The 7,039-nt window shown below is 41.4% G+C and overlaps 1 protein-coding gene across 4 annotated transcripts in view; it reads right to left on the bottom strand.

Annotated features, from left to right (window-relative positions):
• myo18ab (myosin XVIIIA b) overlaps nt 1–1,939 on the bottom strand; it is a 100,188-nt gene extending 98,249 nt beyond the window's left edge. For all 4 annotated transcript variants that reach the window (XR_014699411.1, XM_084559109.1, XM_084559108.1 and 1 more), the window contains exon 1: nt 1,640–1,939. The gene's annotated coding sequence lies outside the window, so the exon portion shown is untranslated. The remainder of the gene's footprint in view (nt 1–1,639) is intronic.
• Nucleotides 1,940–7,039: the final 5,100 nt, after the last annotated feature.

Genomic DNA, 7,039 nt, shown 5'->3' on the forward strand with positions numbered 1-7,039 from the left:
GGAAATCATGAATAGCTCCAAGTGTCAGTCAGTTTTGGCACAAAACCTTTTGGCATCTTGCTAGGAAGCTGAAAATGAAAATAACTTTCACCATTCAGCATGACAATGATTAAATGCGCAGATCCGAATCAACAAAAGAACGGCTTCAGCAATAAAAGATTAATGTTTTGGAACAGGACAGCCGATGAGACCTAAAGCCTATAGAGAAAATCTATGAGGGGCCCAGAAGAGGGGCATGTAGAGGTGGGGGGGTGGGGTAACAAAATAAAAGCTGTTTCATCTGAGATATATAGTCTTTGCATATCCACTGTACATCCTTCTGAGGGTGTCCTGTGGTGTCTGGCAACAGGATGTTGTCAGTGGAGGCCTTAGGGTCCTATGGGTTGAGGGGATGAGACTGTGTGGATCATCCCACAGATACTTGATCAGTTTGGGATATAGTGAATTTGGAGGCCCGGTCAACACCTAGTGCTGTTTTTTTTTTTAGTTATTGTTAAACTGCTTTTGTGTGCGTGTCTGTGTCATGCTGCTACCATCAAGTAGTGTCACTGCTATGGCGTGGGGGTGCCTGGTCTGGTCTAGGTGGGAGGTACATATCAAAGTAACATCCACATGAGCGCCAGGTCCAAAGGTTTCCCAGCAGAACATTGAATTGCCACTAGATGGGCAATGCACTTCTCCTCTCAGTGATCCTAATGTTGTGGCTGATCGGTGTACAACTCTGGAGAAATAAGAGCTAAAATCTCCTTTATAGATATACATCGTGCAGCAAAAACAATCATTGCTAATTGTTTCCCTGATGAATCATTTGGTTAACTTACTACTAATCAATAATAACACATGAAACAAGTCACTAATCTGACTTAATGTATCTGCAGCATCCTGACAAAATCAGAAACAGCACCAAGCGATGCTGAAAAACTGGTTAATGGTTTGTTTCTTATATGAAGGGGCCTGAGAGATGCTTTCCTCAGAAGCCACTTCCAGTCATTATCTCCTTTTTCTAACTACTGGCACATGTATGGTTATTATACAGCTGCTGTGTCCTCAGTGTCCAGTCTGGCTGGAGGACGTCAAAGCGCCAAAGTGTCTCCTTAAGTCTTCTTCTGTTTGTGTCTACTTGGCTGCTGGGGTTAACAAGACACCAATACTGTACATTTACGCACACAAAGCCGCATTTGTCAGCCCCACTCCGCAGTCAAAGTGGGGGACGAAAAGCATGACAGGGCTAAACTAGGGTGTAGCTTTTCGGCTACACTGGGCTAGCCGAGAGCCGCTGTTTGGTCTGTGTGGGTGAAACGTTACCTAATATCAAATATGAGTTACCCCCGCTCCAAATAATAAAACCTTAAAATAATATAAGCCCCCCGCGCGGTAATCCATAATGCTTTTTGTTCAACTTAGCAGCCAGCCACCCGCCTAGCTAACGAGGCTAATTTGCTCATGTTTCAGCAGCCTTTAGTTCTTTGCCCTCCTTTCTGCTGAGGCTGGGAACAACACCGCTCAGATCCTGCGAAAAATATGACCCAATCATCCGGGCTCACCTCACCGCCTGTCCGCCTCAACGCTGCTGCGTTCAAACTAAAACGGGTCCTCTCCCATGAGAGAGACCTATGTTAGTATAAGGACAAATACTCACGATTTTCCAGAGCAGTACGCGGCGCACCGCTGGTGTGTGGGGAAAATGAGTCCTCAGCCTGGCTCCTCAGCTAGGCTAGCGCTGCTGCTGCTGTGTTAGATGGCTGCTTCCAGTACAGCTCTCTTTGAATCGGGACATCTGTGTAAAGGCTGTCAACCAGTGACCCCTGCCGGGCATGTAGGAGAGTTACAGCCTGGCTTCTGCCACCACACTGGGACGGGTCCATGAGCTGTAAATGCAAGTGGGTGTGGAGCACAGACAGTACAAAGATTTGTACAAATATTTATTCAGTCTATGGTGCAGAGTCATGAAAGAGTTGTGCATCTCAGTCTGTATGTGTTTATTCAGAAGCATGATGTGTTTGATCTGGTCTGATTTGTTCTTTGTTAGCCACAGACCGAGCAGCAGCTATTTTAGAGCTGAGATAATTAGCTAATCAGATACCAGACCATAATGTGGGGGTGAGGTGGGGATACACCCTGAACAGGTGGCCAGTCTATGGCAGGGCTAACACAGACAGACAGACAACCATTCACACTCACATGCATCCCTACCGCCAATTTAGAATCACCAATGAACCTGACAAGCTTGTCTTTAGACAGTGGGAGGAAGCTGGAGTACCGGGAGAGAACCCACGCAGACACAAGGAGAACATGCAAACTCCACACAGAAAGGCCCCTGTGACGCCCAAACTATAGCTGGTCGTGGTTGTAGGAAACGTAACCACCCATTTTTACTTCTTGGAAACCGCAGGGGAGGGCAGTGTCCTCCAGGCTCTGATAACGGGCGGGATTTGAACCAGTCTCTTGCAACTTCCAGTTGCAGTTGAATCACCTATTATTTATTTATTTAACTAGCTTACACCTACTTTTCTTTTTCCTAGTGTTTTTCAAGAGTATTTCCCCCCCCCCCCCCCCCCTTTTTTTAATATGTGCAACTGACCTGTTGTGACCTTGCATTTCCCTATTGGATTAATTTTGTCTAAGTCTAAGTGTAAAAAAGAAAAAAGAACAAGGAAAAAATCATAAAAATAAAGAACGAGAACTCTGAACGTTTCCCTTTGTTTTAGTGCAAAGAAGTACACAATGAATTATCAAAATATTTTTTGAACAACCTGAATTTTTTTTTTCAGCACAATGCTGCCATCTACTGTTTAGTCCTGGTTTTCAAGTGTTGATATGATGCGCACAACTGACAAAAAATTAGGATTAGCAGTTACTTTTATTGAAACAATGCAGTTTATCTTCTGGTTTAGTTTATTCTTATTCTTGTCTTCTGGCCTTCTGGTGGGGCGGTTTTTGGCCCACAGGCCGTTTGTTTTAGACTGTCAATATATTGTTTTAAGTAAAATTGCCATCAAGTCCATCAGTACCACACTGTTTCTGTTTGAGGAAAAGTTATTTGACTTGTAAAACTCTATAAATCCAGTTGCCTTTTTTGAACCTTTGTTGGATATTTTATACACAAGTAATACACAACTCTCATAGAAAATACCTATTTTCCAGATAAACTGATGTTAAACCATCTACTTTTGTCATTGGTCTGATGTTGACGACAAACAAATGGAAACTACATTTTTTTCTATAGAAAATGAAGACTTCTATGCTCAACGTGCAGAAACCCTCAGGATTTGTGGAATAGATCAAATTCTGAAGACACAAATAATGGGACACCTTGCCAACTTGGTAGTCAAGCCTCATCTATGTGTTTAGAAGAATCCATCAATATAAGCAGTCAAAAAGAGGGACGGTAAATATCCTTTTATTGAGAGTGAAATCTGTATTTAACTTTTAGAGCTGCAAAATTCTTTGTGTGCCCGCCGCACGTATACATATACAGTGTTGTTCAAAACATTTAGGACCGGATTTAACATTTAAGACCGTGATCCAAAAACATCAGGATTATCCTGATCCCAGCAGACGAGGGATTTCAAGAACATGCTGTGATTAAACTTGAGATTGTCAAAAAGTACATTTGTATTATGTTGCAGATACACATTTATTTATATTTTGTCCATGATTTGCTTAACTGTTAGAGTGATACATTAGACGTTAGGACACCTAATAAGATGTTTCAGTACAGCAACATTTTAAAAAAGAGTTTTGTAAAGTAATCCGCCAAACCACTATCAATAGTTTTCTAAAGATAATTCTTTTTTGTGCCAAAGGATAAGTTTAGGCACATTGGAACTTGTGAAGTTCACTCCAATACATTTAATAGAAAATTAAATGTTCTCTCCAGGACTTCAGGCTTTCGTCTTGACACACTTTGAATTTTTATTGATGCTGTATAAATAAGGGCGGCACAGTGGTGAGGTGGTTAGCACTGATGCCCCACAGCAAGAAGGTCACCGGTTCGAATCCATGGGCCTTTCTGTGTGGAGTTTGCATGTTCTCCCTGTGTCTGCGTGGGTTCTCTCCAGGTACTCCGGCTTCCTCCCACCGTCCAAAGACATGCTCATTAGGTTAATTGGTGATTCTAAAGTGGCCGGAGGTGTGCGTGTGAGTGTGAATGGTTGTCTGTCTCTGTGTTAGCCCTGCGATGGACAGGCGACCTGTCCAGGGTGTACCCCTGCCTCTCGCCCGATGACCGCTGGGATAGGCTCCAGCAGACCCCTGCGAGTATAACCGGGTATAGAATGAATGAATGAATGTATAAATAAATGATAGAAATTACTTGACTCGAATAGAATTGTAATGAACTGAATATGCACCTGTTTGATTATTTAACCCTTATTTTCTGGCACTATATCTTCTCTCACACTCAAATTAAACCTGAGACCCGGCACGTTAATGTAATGACAGTTACTGTATCCACATACATATTGTCCTGTCTGTTTATTCACACACATTCAGACATATTTTATAATATTATTAAAAATATTTTTCGCCAGTCAAACGCTTGCTGTGGGGCATCAGCTTCTGGAGCTTGCTGTGCCTCCAGTGTGGATTGCACAGCAAGCTCCCACGGGACTTCACTTAGATTAGACTAGATTAGATTAGATTAGATTGGATTAGATTAGATTCACATTCTTCCTCTATAGCCCAGACAAAGCCTGGGAAGACACACAAGACACAGACACAGTGTAAATGGAGAAACTGTTTCACACCAGATGTGATGTTTTAATAAAAACTCTGCACCAGTGAATTAGTGCAGAATATTGATCTGATTAAGTTTTTTCCCTGTGCTACACTTTCCATGAAGGTAGTGTCGTTCAGGACTACTTAAAATGCTCAGAGGATATGTTGTGTCTGTGTTGCAGGACGTCTGCCTTGAGGGAGGTGGAGGAGGACCCTCTGTATTTGGGACTCCGGTGGTGGTTCACTTCTGCAGGGCGTTGGAGATGCGCTTGTCATCCCGTGGACTTTTACGTTTGGTCGTTTCTGCTCAGCGAGGATTGTTTCTGTCGTAATCGTTATTATCATCATCATCTTCCTCATCATGGATGAGGCCACAGTGTCTCCACCGCAGGACAACAAAAGAGACAAGGAACACAGCTTCTGGAGAAAACAACCAAAGACCAGTGATGATGAAGCCGTTGTATCTCTGTCTGAGCGTGAACAGGAAGACGACAGAAAGAAGAAACATCATGGCTTCCGGTGCAGGGCTCGCAAGATGATGAGCCGCTGCCACAGCGACACTAGAGTGAAAGAAGGTCATTCATCTACGGAACTGTGAACCATCCTCCGACACCGACTCTAACTCATCCTCACCTCTACCCCCTCTGTGTATATTAGCACTAACGTGTCACATAAGTTAAACTGTGCCAAGTTGAAGTTTTATTGAAATGATTCAGGCTTAAATATTCATTTACAGGATATTAAGGTTTCTGTGTGTTTCTCTCTGTGTCACATTAACAAGTTGCAGAGTATTCAGAAATAGTTTAATGTTAGAAACCATGAATTTGTCTTTTACAATCTTTACTGGCCTCATTTAAAACCACCACATAATTAGTAATTTCTCAAACATTATAAACCAAGGAGAGTAAACCCAAACGTGTGTTTCAGTTTAAATAAACTTAAATCTGAAAACAAAAACTGCACAAACCTTTGAGATGGTAGCAATCGATTTACTTTCTGTCATATGAATTATAATCACTAATAATATTAATTTCAAATCTTTCAAGATTTGAAACATTTAACACGTATATACTGGACGCTCAAATGTATCCAGTCACTTAAGGGATTTTTGCAACTTAAAACACAGAGAAAAGAAAATTGGTGTAAAAAACGCACAAAGAGCTAATTATAAAATAATTGAATCACCATAAATAAGTGAATTATTTTTTAGTTTTTTCCAGAAAATATACATTACCCTGCGGTGATAAAAGTCTTTTACTTTTTTTTTTCTTGCACAGTCCTAGTTTTCTCAGAATTGCACCACAAGTTATGATACAAAAAGAGTTTATTGTCATTTGCACTGTATAGAAGCACTTATATACATCCTCTAAATTCTATATAACAACATAAAGTCATCACAGGAAGTTGAAATTGCAGTATTGCTATTGGCCATGCTCTCTGTTGAGCCGAAATACTATAGTGTGTGAACTTTAAAAAAAAAGTCTCGCTCTGTGTGACTCAAGTCACGTGCACAGTTTGTTGGTTAAAACCTGTAATCCTGCAAATGTAAATGTTTATTGTGAGGCCTGAAGAGGTCATGGTTTTGTTGCTTTTGGAAGCAAAACATCTTTTAGTCAGAAATACATTGGCATATATTCATTATGATATCCAGCTCTAGGTTATGCTATTAGCTGTGTGTCCCTCTCTCCATCTCCCTCCCCCTCTCCTCCCCTCCTCCCCCACCTTATCATGAGTGTATCTGGCCTGGAGCTGTGTGTTTCTGATCTGCAGAGCTCCATACTACTCATCCAATGACCTGCCCCGCCTTCATGGCTTGTAGTTATCCATTCCTATCTGAACGCATAATTCTCCAATTTGCCTGTGATAGCTCTATTCAGACATTATACCAGCTAACTCATCTATAATTGAACTACTTTTCTTACTGTCCCTATGCGCTTGTTTATACGATACGATACGATACAATACGATACAACTTTATTTGTCAGTTTGTGCTGAAATTCTTTTTGCATCCTGGGCAGCTCATTTAAGGATAAGAGGGCATAAACAATACATACATGTAGGACATATAGCATCACTAGACCGACACGTGGACATACATGTAGAACATAAAGCATCAACGGACAAACATGAGACTTAGCCACACATGACAGTATCAGCAGACAAACACGAGACATAGCCACAAATGACAGTAACAAGCATGCCAGAAGACAAAGCATACATATAAGCTTATTACAAAGGGGTTACATTCAATGCATCCAAAGCTTTCAACACTTGAAGACATTACATCCATGGATAGATATTGCACTAGGTCTTAATGTTG

Source organism: Chelon labrosus (assembly GCF_963514085.1).
Source record: "Chelon labrosus genome assembly, chromosome: 13".
In the NCBI taxonomy this organism is placed as follows: Eukaryota; Metazoa; Chordata; class Actinopteri; order Mugiliformes; family Mugilidae; genus Chelon; species Chelon labrosus.